The sequence below is a fragment of the Mauremys reevesii genome, linkage group 5, assembly GCF_016161935.1.
Source record: "Mauremys reevesii isolate NIE-2019 linkage group 5, ASM1616193v1, whole genome shotgun sequence".
Taxonomy (NCBI): Eukaryota; Metazoa; Chordata; order Testudines; family Geoemydidae; genus Mauremys; species Mauremys reevesii.
Window position 1 is genome coordinate 40,933,091 of NC_052627.1, and position 19,357 is coordinate 40,952,447.

Consider the following 19,357-nt stretch of genomic DNA (forward strand, 5'->3'; position numbering starts at 1 on the left):
ATGTCGTTTCAGGCTCTTAATTCTTGAATTTTTAACAGAACAAATTGGTCAACTTACCATAAAGGAGATATACAATAATATGACACCAGGAAAAAACTTTAACAAAACCTACTACTTAAAATAGTAAGATCCTACATCAAATATAACCTTTGGGGGGTCAAAAGCACTGTAGCATTTGTCTGGTTTCCCTCCCCTTCCCCCATCATCATGTATAAACTGTCAACAGTTACTAAAAAAGAATGTTAAGGCAGTTAGAAGTATATTCTTCTAGTTTGTACTAGCTCACAAGCAAAAGGGGCCAATGAAGTTAGGCTCCAGAAGCAAGTTTGTCCAGGGGAACACTGAGTTCTTGCTAATGAGTCATTGCTAAATTCAGATACTAATATCCAGATGTGTGTATAGTTATTCAATGCACTTAAAGGAACAGCAAATAAGAATATTGTTTTTAGTACAAAACAGCCTCTACTGTCCTCCATTATTCCTTCCCACCAACTGCTACTTACAACCCACAGTTCCCATGCTCTGGCTATGTATGGCACCCACATTGCACTAAATTCTACACGATATAAGGGTCAGAAGAGAGAGTCAAGGTAAGAAGGCTGCATCAGCAGTATTCAATATGAATTATGCTGCAAAATGTCTCTATTCACAATTTGTACACTAAAATGCACTTGAAAAGGGTCAAACTAATCTTACTTCCTCAACCCCACTCCAGAATCTCATATCAAAACACAATAAGTGTTTTTACTTTGTTTAAATTTTAGTCCTGAATGTTTCCTACATAAGAAATCCAAAAGTGCAGCTCTACTCTGCAAAGTTAGGGTTTTGGGTGCTTCCGATATAGCTATCAGAATAGAACCCAATTTCAAGATGCTGTAGGAAGACATGGTCTCTGCCTAATTTCAAACAAGGCACAACAAATGACATAACATAATATGATATCAGTGATCCTTGTCCTTCCCTCCTAAGGCTGCATGAGCTCACACTGTGCACAGTGTGGGGGCTGTGAACCACATAAGGGTTAGGTTTTTGTTTTTGTGGTTGTCGTCATTATCATCAGTAGTTTAAATTCCCTATTAAACTATAATCCTCTAAACTCTTTTAACATTTCCAAACCCAGGAAACTGATCCTGGGCTCATCACCTCTTATATAGTGAGCTTATTTGTTGCTTTTCTGCTTAAAACACACACGCAACCAACCAGAGTCTGGGTTTAGTTAAGATATGTCCACAAGTACAGATGCCGGAGTCTTGAAAAATTGGCTGGAAAAGTTTACCAATGGTCTTTCTCACAAGATTTCAGGCATCTTCACTTTTGGTCCCAGGCAAAAATACTGCAAAAACAGCCCACCTCATAAAATTTCAGTACATTCTATCCAAGACCCAGAATGATAAAAGTGAAGGGCAAGGGGAAAGTTTTCTGAACAGTTCAGCACTTCAAAAAAGGCTTCAATTCGAGTTTGGTTCTAAAAATGAGCAAAGATTTAGGGGGTGGGTTTTTTTGTTTTTTAAATGTTAGCTCCCTCCTAATCTCAACTACAGTTTAATGAGAGTCAAAAGCTATTCCCTCTGTGAACTCACTATCCCTCCTCTGAATGTTAGGGCTTTAATGACTCTCTATGGGTGGAAACAAGAAAATATTGGTTATCTATTCTGTGTGAGGAATCAAAGGAAACTGTAGATATCAAATGCATAGAGCTAGGACAGAATAAGGCTCCAGTCTTCAAAAAAGTCCTATGAACTGCATTGTGCAATGTTAGCACTATAAAAGGAATAAATGAGATCTAATGAAACAGGAGATGAAGAGGCAGTTCGGAAGCAGAGAGAGAAGGATGAAGGCAGTGCCTAAGTGATGAGAGAAATCTAACGTTTCTGGCTGGTGATTTGCCCAGGTTTTCAAAGATGGAGGGTTTATCCTAAGGCAATATGGACTGATTCTGCTCTCACTGAAGGTGGATAGCAGTTTTACCTCTGATGTCATACACTACACCTACACCACGGGCGGCATATCGGCGTAGATTTTTCATCGATCGGATCTCATCGCGACTCATCTATATATCGATATCATCGACGCTACGCGCGAATCTCGATCTCTCCCACCGAAACCACGCGGCGGCGGCGGGCATGGACAGGGAGCCCGGACATCGACATCCGACGATGGAGGATGAGGTCGATATAATAAGATACTTTTCACTTCAGCTTATTCATTCAGCTGAAGCTGCGATCTTATATATCATTTTTTCCTTAGTGTAGACCAGCCCACAGAAACAGGCCACAATGGACACTTTCATCGTCAGCTTTTAATTTCCTACCCAAGCATAACTTCTTTACTTACTCATCTGTTATTTTGTAGTCAATTATCAAAAGGTGTATTGGAGGAGGAGGAAAGAGCCTGCTATGCAGTGCTTAATTTGTGCCAAAGCTTGCCAGGGCTGAGCCCTGGCATCTCTAAGCTTGGCAGTTCATAGCCCCAGCACCTCTGGGCTTGCTGCATCAGTTATAAAAGTTAAAAAAAATTGCTTGAGCCCTAGCACCTAACTGCTTGATCCCCGGCACCTCTTTCATTACAGACTAAGCACTGCCACACCCAGTCATGAGGGGGCATGCCAGTAGTCAGTGCTCCTTCACACCCTCACGTGAATTATCCCACCTCTTAGAAAGAGTAGTGTCTCTCTTTCCTAGTCTCTTGGAGGCTGGCCTCAGGCAGAACATCATGACTATTTCTGCTGTTTTTACATCATGCGTGCGCCTTTCTGGGAGAGAAAAGTTTCCTACTTTCCCTGCATGAACCAGAAATTCCTTGTTCTATTGAGCTAGACAGGAAGGAGTATGCGTTAACACTGTGCTAACAAGTACTCCTGACCAGACTACTGCATACAGTTCAAAACTGTGAACTCCTATTGAGAGTTAATAACTCTTCTGAACAGTGAAATCTGTAGTTAGGACCCCACCTTCAACATTTAACTCTTTTTATTAATCAACTACTTGATTAACAGAACTATACTAGGAAACACTTTAGTTAATGACTTTAGTTAACCTTCACTAGGGATATTGATTGTTTTCTAGTCTCTTGGAGGTTGCTTTAAACAGGTAATTTAAACAGGAAATGGTCAAAAAAGTCATAGGATAGATGGTAATAGGAAGTGTAAAATTGATACCATTTTCTTTTATCACTGCAAATCCTGCAGTCTTTAATCAAGGTAAGGTTTCCACTGACAGCAATCAGTGGGGAAACTCCTGTGTTTCAGGACCATTTTTTTCAGCTGAACTATGACTGTTAAAGCTTGTCTCCTTGGGGTGAGAGCAGGCACTTCACTTACCTCATACATAGTTCTACGGGCAGCAACAGTACTGTAGGCTGGTCCTAGAATATGAGATAGAGCCTTCCAGCTGATCTAGACCTCTTAGCAAGTCCACTCAAAGCAGTCCAAAGAAAAAGAAAATACTCATATAGCCCTCAAAAGATCAGCCGTCTTCTTCATGCAAGGGAGAGAGAAGCAGTCTTTCAAGCCCCACAGACAATCTCCGCTCTCACTCTCCCACACAGAGAATGGCCAAGGCTTAGTCTTGGGGGTTTCAACAACCAACAAAAAAGCCCATCTTCTTCCTCAGATGGCAGGCAGCATTCCCAAGCTATATGCCAATTAGCAGTACAGACCCCTGCTTGTTTCCGAGTACCACCCCAACTGAACTGAGTTCTTCCTCTTTTAAGAGACTGCCCCAGGCCTGACAAGCTGCACAGGTGCACCAGGTTGAGGTTAATTAGGACCTCTAGGTCGTTCTTTAACCCTTTCTTGACATTCGTTCCACCACAGTGACAAAAAGCATCTGCAATGAGACTAAAATATAAGCTACACTAAACTAAAAATATATAAAAGGCTTTAATAGATAGACTGCACAACGTCACACAATATTGTTTTATAAACATTTAATAATAAGTGAATATAATGTAAAAAATATGCTTCATGCAAAAGGTCTCTTGTAAGGTATCATCACAAAGCTTAGAATCTACTGAGTGTGATCATCCTATTTGTATAAATGTACCACTCTTGTATCTGAAACTAGAAATATGAAATATAACTCTGAGGGCCTATTGTAATTACGTCAAGTGTGGGCCATTAATGGTAGTTTGGAATCTTGAGACTCCCATTAACTAGGACCATTGTCTGCAAAAGGCTGTGTTTTACCTGTAAGTCTTCCTGTATACCTGTGTGCTGGCAAATGGGTAATGAAGTCTTACAGTGACATGTGATCATGTCACCTGAACTGGAATCCATCTTTAACCTGGTGTCTTTCCATTGATAAGGAGGGCGGGGACGGAACTCAGAGAGGGACAAAAGGATTCCTGCCTTATGCAAAAGATATATAAAGGGGTGGAAGAGAACAAAGGGGGAGAGGAGCCATCATGAAGAATCCCCTAGCTACCACTTAAGCTAGGACAAGAGGTGTGCCAGGGGAAAGAATTGTGTCCAGGCCTGGAAGGTGTCCAGTCTGAGGGGGAAAAAAAAATTACTGAAACATCTCTGAGTGTGAGATTATCTGTATTCAGTTTGATTAGACATAGATTTGTGCATTTTATTTTATTTTGCTTGGTGGCTTACTTTGTTCTGTCTGTTACTACTTCAAACAACTTAAATCCTACTTTCTGTATTTAATAAAATCACTTTTTACTTATTAATTAACTCAGAGTATGTATTGATACCTGGGGGAGCAAACAACTGTGCATATCTCTCTATCAGTGTTATAGAAGGCAAACAATTTATGCGTTTACCCTGCATAAGCTTTATGCAGGGTACAGATTTATTTGGGTTTAGACCCCATTGGGAGTTGGGCATCTGGGTGTTAAAGACAAGCACACTTCTGTGAGCTGTTTTCAGATAAACCTGCAGCTTTGGGACAAGTAATTCAGACTCTGGGTCTTTGTTGGAGCAGACAGGAGTGTCTGGCTCAGCAAGACAGGGTGCTGGAGTCCTGAGCTGGCAGGGAAAACAGGAGCAGAGGTAGTCTTGGCACATCAGGTGGCAGCTCCCAAGGGGGTTTCTGTGATCCAACCTGTCACAGATTGTTTTACCAAAATATAAATAAATGTGGAATTATACCCTGTGTTCAAGCAAATGCATATTAAAAGTGTGATCCTGCAAGATGCTCAGTACTTTCCAGTCCCATTTAAGTGACTGAGAGATGTTGGAGCTGAATACCTCACAGAATTCAACTCTAAGGCAAACAAGTTGTCATTCTTATTAGAAAAATCACCTGTGTGCTGATATATTAAGTGGGTCCCGTGGGTCCCATGGGAAGGAGACTCTGGAAGAATTCCACCACTATTTCAATAGCTTCCACCCCACCATCAACCTCAGCCTGGACCAATCTACACAGGAGATCCACTTCCTAGACACCATGGTACAAATAAGTGACGGTCACATTAACACCACCCTCTACCGAAAATCCACCGACCGCTATGCCTACCTTCATGCCTCCAGCTTCCATCCTGGACACACCACACGATCCATCATCTACAGCCAAGCGCTGAGGTACAACCACATTTGCTCCAACCCCTCAGACAGAGGCCAACACCTACAAGATCTTCACTAAGCATTCTCAAAGCTACAATACCCGCACGAGGAAATAAGGAAACAAATCAACAGAGCCAGAAGTGTACCCAGAAGCCTCCTGCTGCAAGACAAGCCCAAGAAAGAAACCAACAGAACTCCACTGGCCATCACCTATAGTCCTCAGCTAAAACCTCTCCAACGCATCATCAGTGATCTACAACCCATCCTGGACAATGATCCCTCGCTTTCACAGGCCTGGGGAGGCAGGCCAGTCCTCGCCCACAGACAACCTGCCAACCTTAAGCATATTCTCACCAGCAACCACACACTGCACCATAGTAACTAACTCAGGAACCAATCCATGCAACAAACCTCGATGCCAACACTGCCCACATATCTACACCAGCGACACCATCACAGGACCTAACCAGATCAGCCACAACATCACTGGTTCATTCACCTGCACACCCACCAATGTAATATATGCCATCATATGCCAGCAATGCCCCTCTGCTATGTACATCAGCCAAACTGGACAGTCCCTACATAAAAGGATAAATGGACACAAGTCAGATATTAGGAATGGCAATATACAAAAACCTGTAGGAGAACACTTCAATCTCCCTGGACACACAATAGCAGATTTAAAGGTAGCCATCCTGCAGCAAAAAAACTTCAGGACCAGACTTCAAAGAGAAACTGCTGAGCTTCAGTTCATTTGCAAATTTGACACCATCAGCTCAGGATTAAACAAAGACCATGAATGGCTTGCCAACTACAAAAGCAGTTTCTCCTCCCTTGGTGTTCACACCTCAACTGCTAGAAGAGGGCCTCATCCTTCTTGATTGAAATAACCTCATTATCTCTAGACTGATTCTTACCTGCATATTTATACCTGCCTCTGGAAATTTCCACTACATGCATCTGACAAAATATTCACCCATGAAAGCTTATGCTCCAATACATCTGTTAGTCTATAAGGTGCCACAGGACTCTTTGTTGCTAAGTGCACAGTATGTGTCTTCTAAGCACAGCATCCTATCATTTAAATAAATTGTCTGCTCATTTTCCATAAAGCTCAAAGTTAATCATGTTGGCTGCCAATGGGGATATTGTGTTTTCTTCCTCTTCATATATCCGCTGGCTGGATGTTTCAATTACTGTGGTCTTCTATTTACTAAACTATACCAAAGGGCAGAAAGTGAACCACATAAACAGGAAGGTGATTATTGACAAGAGACTTGGGATGATTTTGTTTTATATTCACATGCATCAACATTTTCAAATGAATGATTTTTTTTGTTTGGTAGAGTTATCCAAAGCATGTGTGCGCACGTGCACAAATGAAAGTGAAATAGAAAGAAAACCTGCCTCTCCCTTAACAGCTGACCATCCACTCACATAGAGAATCTGTACCTCCTACTCCCCTCACCAGTTCGTATAACTTCATCATGAATTATGCTTATTACAATGCTATCACAAGTAACCATGTTCTCCTAGGAGAATTTGTGGGACTTTTCTGTAATATTTGTAGGAAGCCTATGTGTGCCTCAGTTTTCCCTACATGCTGTATTGTTACCCAGTAGGCGGACAAGCACTGTGTGAGAGCAACAAAGAATCCTGTGGCACCTTATAGACTAACAGACGTTCTGCAGCATGAGCTTTCGTGGGTGAATACCCACTTCTTCAGATGCAAGTCTTGCATCTGAAGAAGTGGGTATTCACCCACGAAAGCTCATGCTGCAGAACGTCTGTTAGTCTATAAGGTGCCACAGGATTCTTTGTTGCTTTTACAGATCCAGACTAACACGGCTACCCCTCTGATACTAAGCACTGTGTGAATATTGTATGAGACTTGTATGAATTGTATGACTTGTATGAATATTGTATGAATATTGCCTTGCTGTCTGGGCCTTAGACTTGTATGAATATTGCCTTGCTGTCTGGGCCTTAGTTCTCATATCAATGGACCATCTGAGAAGAAATGGTAAATCCAATCAGCAGGACATTGGCCCCTTGCAACCAACCTACCAGAGGGAGATCGATTTCCCCACCTCTCTACAGGGAATCTGAGCAACAATCTCCATCTTGAGAACAGAAGACTAGAGAGGTGTGAGGTAGGGGAATAAGAGTTAGCTGCTGGAGGAAGTTGAGGCTCTCACCTGGGGGAGACACACAAAGTTTGAACAAATGAGATTCATTTCTGCTTGGCTGGGCTCTGGGCTAACCAGAATGATCTAAGCTTTAGCTTCATTTCTCTGTGCTAATCTAAGAACTTCCTATGCTGTGTTCCAGTTGACTAAAATCTGGTGTACACTATAGACCTATATCATTATAACTACATCACTCAGGGGTGTGAAAAATCCACAGCCCTGAGCAACAGTTACACTGACCTAACCCACTATTTAGACAGCACTACGTCAGTGGGAGAGCTTCTCCTGCCAACATAGCTACCACCTCTCAGGGAAGTGGATTAACTACACTAGCGGGAGAGCTCTCTCCTGTCGGCATAGAGCATCTTCACTAAAGTGCTACAGTGGCTCAGCCCTGTAATAGACATGCCTTAATAAACCCTACTGTTTTGACAAAGTTGCCCTATGAAAGGCCCCTTCTCCCAGCACAGATTAAAGTCTTACAAACAAAGAGCCCATTTCTCCATATCAGACACCTGCAATTTTGAATGCTAAATCTAATTTGAAAGCTCAGGAAATGTATATCAAGACCCTGGATTGCAAAGCTACCTAAATATTGGAGCTGGTCAAAATGTGGAATTTCTGTTTCATAGAAAACATCATCATTTTGAAATCATTACAAATCGGAATGCTGAAATTTCAGCATTTTCCATTAAATGAAAATTCAAAAAAAAAAAAAAAACAATTTCAGAACTATTAAAACTTTTCATTTGGATTAGAACTCTGTGAGAAATGTTTTTTTAATCCCACAAAAATTTTCAAGATTTTGAAAAACAAAACATTCTTATCCCCAATTAGGGAGAAAAATTGAAATGGTTTTGTGAACTGAAAATTAATAAAAAAGTTCAGGTCAGTTGAAAGATTTTTTTCAATAATTTTGGAACATTTTATTTTGATTTGAACCTTTTAAAAAAATTATGTTACAGTTGACTTACATTTGAAAGGAAAAAAAAAGTCATCAAAACCAGAAAATCAATTTTTTATTTCAAAGAGGACAAATGGATGATTTTGAAATGTCTTTAAAAAAAATCTGCATGAAATTCATCAAAACCAACCCTTTCCAGGGAAAAGTTTCAGTTTCAACAACTCAGCTCTCCTCCTCAAAAAAATGTGTCATCAAAAAAATCCCAACTGGCTCTGCCTTTGATAATGTCAAATCATCTCATTCAATAATGTCAAATCATGTTGAGGTAAAAATGTTTTATTTGGATAATGTTGAAACATTACATACACATTATAAAAAAGTTGAAACCAAATGAATAGAAACGAAGACAAAATATTTCGACTGTAGCTAAAATAAATGTTTCAGCATTACTGAAAAGAAATAAGAAAGCTGAAATGCTTCTTTTAGACTTTTTCCTGTCAAAAATGTATTCAATTTGACATATTCGCACAAAAGTTTTGATTTTGACAAACGCACACTTTCTAACAAAACTGTTCCATCAAAAAAATTTCAACCAGCTCTTCTAAATATACTTTACTTCAAGACAGGTCAATGAACTGTATAACAAAGAATAGGTTGTTTGAGGTGTTTTTTTAGCCATGTTGGTCCCAGATAATGTCTTTAAAGAAAAAGATGACATTATAGACTGCAGCTAAAATGACTTGTTAAGCAAACTACAGTTTTGCCTCTGCTAAAACAAAAAGAAAAGGAAACAGAGATTGAAATATTGCAGATTAAATTAATAAGAGATGAGGTGCAAACATAAAATATCCAATTAATTATTTTAAATAAACACCACGCTCTCTGGAGAAGCAATACTTCAGCATAAACCTCTTAACCAGATCTTATTTCTTACAAGGTAATAAAATTGACAACAACCTTGTAGAACTAAGAGAGGGAGAGAGAGAGAGAGAGAGAGAGAGAGAGAGAGAGATGTAAATGTGGTTCTGATTCACTACAGCACTAGGGTGGCTGGGAGACAGTTTGTTTACATTGACCATCCGCAGGTACTCCTGCCTGCAGTTCCCAGTGGCTGCAGTTCGCTATTCCCGGTCAACGGGAGCTGCGGGAAGCAGTGGCCAGCACGTCCCTGCAGCCAGTGCCGCTTCCCGCAGCTCCCATTGGTCAGGAGCAGTGAACAGTGGCCACTGGGAGCTGTGGGCAGCTGTGCCTGCAGACTGTCAATGTAAACAAATGGTCCCACAGCCTGCCAGCGGATTACTCTGATAGGCTGCATGCAGCCCACCATGCTCTCTGGGTTTACTCCTTGTATATTGATTTACACCTACATAAAGTGAATGCAAAATGGATGTAAAAACACTAGCAAATCAGGAAACACTTTATGTCCACTTTCCACATATGTAAATCACTACACAATTCATAGATTCCAAGGCCAGAAGGATCTACTGTGATCATCTAGTAGCCTTTCAGGTGAGGACACAGGGTGACACATGGTGAGAGCTTTGCTCAAGTGTCCTGTTAGGATCTGGTTCAATGAAAAACATGCATCATTCAAGATCTTTCTGTCAGCATTCAGACAATAGATAAACTGGGTCCTTACTGATTATCAGGGCATGAGACAATTTACAATTGCCTTCAAACTATGGGCCTCATCCTGCAGGGTGCCAAGCATTTCCTGACAGGTTCTGAGTAACCTCAACTCCTACCAAGTGGAGCTCAGCAGCTCACAGAATCAGTCTGGGGTATGCTGTAAATATTATAAATGCACATGCATTGTATATTCTTATTCCATTGAGCAAGTATTATTTACTTGCACCACTACAAGTTATATTTTAAATATGGAAAGTATGGAGAATAGGCTATTTTTATTACTGAACTGATTTTAGCAAAGAAATTGAGATTTAGCTTTGAAGTTGATGAAATTTATGAGAGAAAGGATCAAGACCTGAGCAGATGTTTTAAACCCAGTGGCAAGCTAACCAACTTTTTCTGCTTTCATTAATATTCATTAGATACTTTGCTTGATTCAAGATACCTCAAGTTGTACCGCAGGTTTTATTTCATTTTTTCCCTGAAAGCTCTAAAATGTATCTGTCTCCCACTGTTTTAAGCATCTCAAGCAGATCTATTTCAGTTTGACAGCAAAACTAAATAAGACTAATCTAAATTAATTGCATTTTTCCAACTGCTCCAACATATACTTTGCCAACTAAATTGTTGCTGTAAATAACCAGATGGTATGGAGAACAACCTCTGGAGCATGGTTAGGTCTTTGGGGGATTCTAGCATCAAGAAGCAAACATCCGATTTGTTTTCTTACAAGTGCTGCCTTCTGAAATGAAGATCCTGACCACTCATGCTCTTTAATGGTCTCATGACTAAGGCTCCGTATTTGTCATGGAAGTCACAGAAGTCAGATTCCGTGACTTTCTGTGACTTCTGCATCAGCCCCATGTGACTGCCCCAGAAGCCACCTGAACAGCTCGGGTAGATCCCAGGGTCAGTCGCACTGGTGCTGCTGGGGTAGTCTCGGGGGCCCCCCGACCCCCAGCAGCAGAAGTTTGGGTCTGGGGGGGCTCAGGGCTTGGGGCCAATGGGAGCTGCAGAACCAGGGCTTGGGGCGGAGCAGAGGCAGCACATGGAGCTAGGGAGCTGGGGCCACAGCTTCCCAGCACAGGATCTGAGTAAGAAGCCTGCCCTGCCCCAGCCCCACCAAACCCCTCCCCAGCACCTGCAGTGCCTCCCCAAGCCATGCCGCTCCCGTGGTGTCCCCTAAATCCCCCCCACCCAGTTTTAGTCTGAGGTATTTTTAGTAAAAGTCGTGGACAGGTCAAGGGCCAGTGAATTTTTGTTTACATCTTCTTGGTACTGTTAGTACTTAATACTGTTATTCCAGACTGTCTGCAGAAACATCTCTGCATCTGCTGAATCCACGTTATATTTTGGAAGGGTGGCTATTGGTTTGTTTCCAGTCACAAACCTGGTTTTCAATACAGAAATTACCCATTGCAAACAACAGTGTTGGCAATAGTTGCAACTAACCCTGTATCAAACAGTTTTAATGCAAGCACAGATCAGGACAAACCACGTACAGCATACTCTCCGAAAACCATGCTTAAAATTCTTGACTGGTGCAGAACATGGTTTGTCTTGGTTGATGTAGTTATCCACCTCTCTGAGAGGCAAAAACTCTTCTGTTGACCTACCTGGGTCTACAGGAGGGGTTAGGTTGACCTAACTTGGGTGCTCAGGACACCACATTTTTCACAGCCCTGAGCAAAACAGCTTGGTCACTCACTTTTAAGTTTAGACCAGGCCTTTGTCTTGTTTTCTGTCTGTATACATCTATAACTTGAAAGGCATATGAAAACATTAACTATGGTAGACATGGTTCACAAAAATTAGTAACTTGTTCAGTTTCAAAACTACTTTACAACAATCTTGATTGGAACCTGTTACCAAACAAAGACACACACGGTAACTCTGTGACAATCTTTAAAGCTCATACACAAGCATATTAATTAGCTACCCAGTTTCAGGAAGTAGTCAGTTAACTAATTTGAGTCATAACCCAAGAGAAAGGTCTGTGTTTTACTTATATCTGTGACTCTGCACCCCATATGTTTCATAGTGATATTATTATATCTGTTATATTATATATCTGTGACCCATATTCTGTACCCCATGGTTATAGCATAATTATGATGCATTTTGTACAAGATAAGTCATGTGAGATAACTTTTTCAATGACATGATTTGCTGGATATGATTATCCTATTTGTATGCATGTATCATTTTTGTATCTGAAGTTATGAATATTGACTATGTATCTGTATTTCAGATGTAGTTACACCTGGGTAACGCCCACTAGATAAGTTGCTTTCAGTCTAGCTAGTGAGTGGGAAAGGGCCTATTCAGGGCAATGGGCTATTAGGAAAAAACAATAGACCTTAGGAGCAGCTTATCTCCCACCTGGTGATGAGCCTTCCTGAGAACACTCCAAACAGCCTGTGAGTAATGGCTGCTATGACTCTACAAGGACATGTAATCAGATCACATGATGATGGACTCCATCTTGGAATGTCAGTATTTTTCCACAGGCTGGTCTGGAAACCAAGCTTTGAAACAAAGGCTTCCCACTATATGCAAAAGCTATACAAAGCAGGGAGTACCATCATCTGGTGTTCAACAATCCCTGCACAAGACGACTCCAGGAAACACCTGAGGAACAAAGACTGAACTGGGGGAAGTGCTGAACCCAGGCTAAAGGGATTTCTAGCCTGTGAATGGAACACCTGGGGATTCAAGCTGTAAAGCAAGTGAAGCTTGCCCCTTAAGAATCTGCAGCCTGTATCATCTCCGAGGGTGAGAATTTGCTAATTCATATCCAACCAATCTAGTATATTAAGCTTAGTTTGCATTTTTTGTTTATTTACTAGGTAATCTGCTTTGATCTGTTTGCTATCTATTATAATCACTTAAAAATCTATCTATTGTAGTTAATAGACGTGGTTTTGCTTTATCTGAACCTGTGAGCTGGAGTGAAGTGTATGGGAATCTTAGCTCAAGGGAAAAAGACTGTTGCATATTCCTCTCCACATTGAGGGACAAGGTGAACTTTATGAACTTCTGCTAAAATGGTATAATTTGGGGTTTATACTCCACAGGGGTGCATACCTGGGGAGCTGGGAGGTGCCTTAGCTGTACCCTTTCCATTGGTGGTTCATTGCAGGGGCTGGACAGAAAGCCTGCATGTACTGCAGCTGGGGGTGGCCCTATCTGTATGAAGGCTGGTGAAAGTGCAGGCTGGGAGGTTTTGCAGTTTATCACAGCAATACAGTGTGAGAGGGAGCCCAGGGTGGTGGGTCAGGGGGCTCAGTGATACCCCAGTTCCAGGTGGTACCTGGGGGGGGGAGGGACAGGGGAAGACCCATCATAATATCTTTGCTCAGCCATCAGCTTTCAGTTCAGTTACTATTCACAGCAGAAATTGACGCTGCAAACACAGGTGGGGTGAAAGACTGACACAACTATAATCTTTTCCCAGTGCACTAACAGGCAACCTGAATTACTGGAAAAGAACTTGATGTCACCAAGAGGATTCCCAGGTGCCTAACCCAAGACTTCAGTCTTCTCCCTTACAGGTGTCTTCAGCTTTTTGAAATCAATGTGCTCAAGGAGACAGGCTGTTTTATCCCATTTCAACTGAGTTGTCTTTGTTCCTTTTCTTGGAGATTCTGGCATGGACCAATCAGATGATGACCCATATGCCATCTGAAGATTGGAAATGTCAAATCAAAATGAGAGTTGTCTTCTCTCACCATCCAATCAGGGATCAAAGCACCATCTTTGAGTTCTTGAAACTAGGGCTGGAATTTTCCAGTCTCTTGATGCAAAACATCTTGTCATACCAGCTTCTGTAAGACAAGTTAGGCCATAGCTGTTGGTACAGCTATCTTGGGACATACACGGAACACTGTCTGGTTTGCTGAAGTAAACAATTTACCTCCATAAATCATTTTCCGTGAGCCTCTCTCCAGTGCATCCCTTGGCTGACTTTACACACTGTGCTTTCTCAAGTTACTCTATTAACACTCAGCTAGCTGCTGAAATGTCCAGTTTAAAATTCATATAGTTTATATAAAGTCCATCCACATTCTTTGATGCTCTTTAAACTTGTTTTAATAGTCCACTATACAATGGAAAGTCACTTCAAGACCTGTTGTTCTCCAGTAGGCCAGAACAGTTGTATAAATCTTCCATTTCTGTTTCCAAACAGTTACATTTCTGATTATTCCACTGAGATTTAGAATCCTCATAACACACTATATTTGGTTTCATTTCCTTGTATTTACTGCCTCTTTCAGTACACCTGTATTTCACTAACTTGATAGCATAAGCAGCTTAACTGTATTTACTTCTTCACTCTATCACTAACCTAAAAGCATTCAATTTGAATGCAACCCTTTTCTTTCCCAACTGGATTGCCCATCAGGTAAACTCTGTCAAAGTTTACAGTATTTTTCTCAATGTTGTATCACTCATAGTTGACTTCCCATTTACACATATAACTTCATTTAATCATAGTATTTGATTCAATGTGCTGCCATATTTTCAGTATTGTATGCGACTAATATATCTATATTGCAGTTCATCCATAAACAGGGAAAATATACACTGTACACTATTGTGAGAGGCTGAAGAAATTGAGTTTCCTCAGATTATTTGGAAAATCTGAAGAAACGTTGCTGTTAGATCTTGAATTCTTAAAGCTACTCTTTTTAACATGTTCCCAGCCCTTTGTCCTATTTTTCTAAAAGTGATGTCTGAGCAGTTCTTAAAACAGTAGTAATTCATAATTTTAGGGACTTAATTACTACAATTTGTATATTTTTAATCCAACTTTGAGATAGTTATCACACAGCAGTAATTATCTTTATAGTAGTTCCAGGCTGGAATATATATTACAATGAACACATTCTCATTCAAATCACCTGCATAATTACTTCAATTCTGTGAGCATATATTTTTGAATGTTTAAAAACTGTTCTAAAACTGTTCTTTAGTGCAATTAAATATATATATAGCAAAATCAGAGAGAAAATAGAAGCAACAAGGACACAAAAAATAATGACCATAGCATTGAAAGACCAATTTTGACTGTGTTAATCATTATTTAATTGCACTAAAGCTTTGAGAACAGTTTTTAAACTTTCAAAAAATATATGATCACAGAACTGAAGTAATTATGCAAGTGATTTGAATGAGAATGTGTCCATTGTAACTTGGCATTAATTTTCCAAAGAATTAAAATCTTTAATGTTCCCCCTCAGGGAGAGAATACATTGGGCGAATTATAATTAGATATTTTTGCACACTAATATTGAACAAAATAAATACAACATGCACATGGGGAGCTATGTTCATAAGTTCTGAGACTGTCCAATACAAAAAGGATTCTGCTGTGATAGAAATGGGATGCACAAGTGCTTTTCATGGATGTATGCCTTAAATTCACCTTTTCATGTTCTCTGTATGTATATATATTTCTTACTATATGTTCCATTCTATGCATCCGATGAAGTGGGCTGTAGCCCACGAAAACTTATGCTCAAATAAATTTGTTAGTCTCTAAGGTGCTACAAGTACTCATCTTCTTTTTGCTTCAAACTAACAGCTCAGCTATTTGAGGAAAGAAGTGCCAGAGGGGTTGAACTGTAAAGAAATCATTGATAAAGCATTTGACAGTAACAGCATATATACGGAGGATAGTCATGACCTATAATCCCTCAACTCTTCGGTATTCCCTTATCTTTTAGAACAGCTACTCTTTCTTTTGATACTTAGAGGAGAAAATAACTTGTATTGTCAAGAGTTCTGTTCTGTTCATTTTTAATAACTCTTTACTGTGGTCTGTATGCAACCCTAGTATAAAGATCAAGAGAAATTTGTAAGTGCTGTAGAGTGAACTAGTTTACTTGAAATTCATGTGCTGATAGTAATGGTAAAGGTAATGCTCAATATTACATATGTGTCACAAGATCTCAGACTATCAGTCTCCCTTTTACTAGTAAAGTTAAAAGCAAAAAGCAATATAGGAACTGAATTTCTGAGAGAACATCTAGTGTCCTATGTCCCAGTGGAGCAGTTAAGAACAAACTAGCAGGACCTGCTATTTTTTTAAAACAGGAAGGCAGAGCCTATCAAACGTTTTGTGTGTGGAAATCTTTTCCCCTTGACTTCCACGAGACTACATCTAATGCTAAACATGCTAATGTTTGCAAGTTCATTGCTGTGGGCCTCATCCTACGTTCACTGAAGCCAATGGCAAAAATCTTTATGGACTTCAGTGGGTGCAAGATGGGGCCTTAGGCATGTATGCATCCCCTACTCCTCCTCCCCCTCAGATTTGGTTCTCATCCTGGGATTTACTAGATATGTTCACCATTTAATGTATATTCCCATAAAAGCCAATACTACTTGTTACTACATAGATATTTCCTATCATTCTTCCTATCACATCTTCTGCACTCAGACACTATTTTCTGTGATTGGAACCAGCGCATGTGGACACCCATTTCGGCCATAAGAAAATAATCTCAGAACTCAGTTTACATAATAGTCGGTCAGCCCTGTTGAAGAGACATGAAGATATGTTTCCAGCATTGTACATGAAGCTGAGCTCTTTTTTTATTGTTCTATAGGATAACTGAGTGCAATGAATGTGTAATTGATATAGTATGAGAAGAGCTTGAAAGGGGCAGTCATGTCTAATGAACATGTTGTGACACGGTGCACTCCGTATTCTCCATGATGATATAATTATGTGTTTTGTACAATGCATGTCTTGTGAGGTATCATTTTAAAAGTCTTAATCTGTTGAACAATAATGTGCTATCATTGTATATGTATGTACCACTCAAACAAGTTGTGAGGTTGGGAACACCCACAAGCAGCCTTTCCGGTACAACAATAAAAAAGGTCAAACAACCTTGATGGCCCATTGAGGAGAATACAAACACTCACGAGGACTACCACAGGAACTGTGTACAATGGAAACTTCTCAGAGATAGCACTACACAATGGAGACTGTTTGACTCATGCACATACATCATCACTTGGCCTCAACTCCCCCTACAACATGACACCTGAAGACATCTGACGAACAAAGACTGAACTGGGGAAGGGGGTCCCAGGTGGGACAGAAGAATTCCTGCCTGCGTATGCAAAAGCTGCAACCTGCTTGTATTAGCTAACAAGGTGAAACACTGCTTGATTCAAATCCTATCTAGTCTATAAAGCTTAGATTGTGTTTTTGTTTCATTTCTCAGGTAACCTGCTTTGTTCTGTAGGCTCACTACTTATAATCACTTAAAATCTATCTTTCTGAAGTTAATAAGTCTGTTTTATATTTTTACCTAAAACAGTGTGTTTTTGCTTGAAGTGCTTGGGGAATCTGCTCAGGAACAAAAACTCGTGCATTGTCCTCTCCACATTGAGGGAGGGGCAGACTCGGTAATAAATCTATACTGGTCAGGCTTTTGACCAGGGCAAGATGGTACAGCTCTGAGATCCTAAACTGTGGAGTTGGGAGGTGAGCTGGCTGGAATCTCTCTACTGTAAGGTCATGAGTGGCTTAGGAGAAACCTTCATGTAACTGCAGCTGGGTGCGTCCCTGCCTGAGTGCAGGACCAGGAGCAGCGTGCAGCTTGTCACAGCCTCACAGTGTGAGAAGTACTCCAGTTCCAGGTTGCACCCTGGGGAAGTTTGTCACACATGCATATTGCTTGTTTAACAACAGGCTTTTAGGCATTAGAGCTGAAAAATAATTTAAGTAGCTTTACAAGTACAATCCCTGAATTTTAATGAAATCTGGTGATAGTTATCTGCAGTTATGAATTTTAATGAAATTGCTAATTAACCCTGCACTATTTAACCTCCACTTATAAGGAGGTCCAGTATTCCATGTTAATATGCTGTTAATGTTTAAGTGTCACCATATATGGAGACTGGAATTTTCAAAGGAATTTGTATGTCTACACCGCAAAAAAACCACTGTGTTCTTCACTTGGATTAGTTAACTCTGGTTAAAATAGTAGTGAAGAGATGGCAACTCAGTTTTTAGTTCAGGTTAACTTGAGTTTAATCCCAGCTCCCCAAGGATATGTCTACACTGCAGCTGGGAGCGTGCCTCCCCGCCGGGGTAGACAGACACATATTAGCGCCACTCAAACTAGCGCACTAAAAATAGCTGGGCAGGAGCATGGAGTAGCCACTCAAGTACAAGCCTGCCCAACCCCTGGGGCCTGAACTCAGCCTGTGCAACAATGTCTACACTGCTGTTTCTAGTGCACTAGCTTGAGAGGAGCTAGAGAGCATGTCTGTCTACCCAGGCTTGGAGGCACACTCCCAGCTGCAAAGGAAACATACCCTTAGAGAGCTGAGGTTAAACGCGAGATGCTAAACAGAGTTAAAAGCCAAGTTTGCCATGTTGTCAATGTTACTTAGTGAACACAGATTAGCCAACATATGTTAATAAACTTTTTTTGCAGTTTAGCCTGACCCTAAAGGGAAGTAGGTGTCCAAATCCTATTCAAATTGAATGGACTATGGGCACGTAACTACTTGCGGCCATGAAAATCCCAGTGTAAAACCAACAAAGTGACATGGAAAAAAACCTACCTTTTTTCATATGTTTCCTGGTACTAATCCAAACACCATTTATCCAAAATAAATTAAACTGGCAAGCAAGAAGCAAACCTCCATCCTCATTAGATTTGAATTCATTTCTAGTGATTACTTTCTGGGAAAATTCCCTTCATTTTTCAAGGCTATAAAAACCTGGACTTAAAGAAAATATCATGTCCACATAGCTTCCAAATTATTCATCTATACATTTAAAGGCAAAGCAAACCATAAGGGTTGTGTGGGTTTTTTTCAGTGCTTTATTTTTAGAGTGCTTTCCTGGCACTTTTCTGCAGTGCTGATTTGTTTGTTTCTCAGTGTTAGCTTCAGCTGGGTTTTGTTTCTTAGTACACATTCCACACCCACATTGTCACATTCACCAGTCACTCTGGATGCCAAAGAGTGTCACCATTATGTGGCTTTCCAGTTGCAAATGTCTATAAAAGAATCAGATGTACCACTGGTAAATCAACCACAGTTCTATTGAATCACTGAAATCACACCTCCTTATGGTAGTAGTGAAGT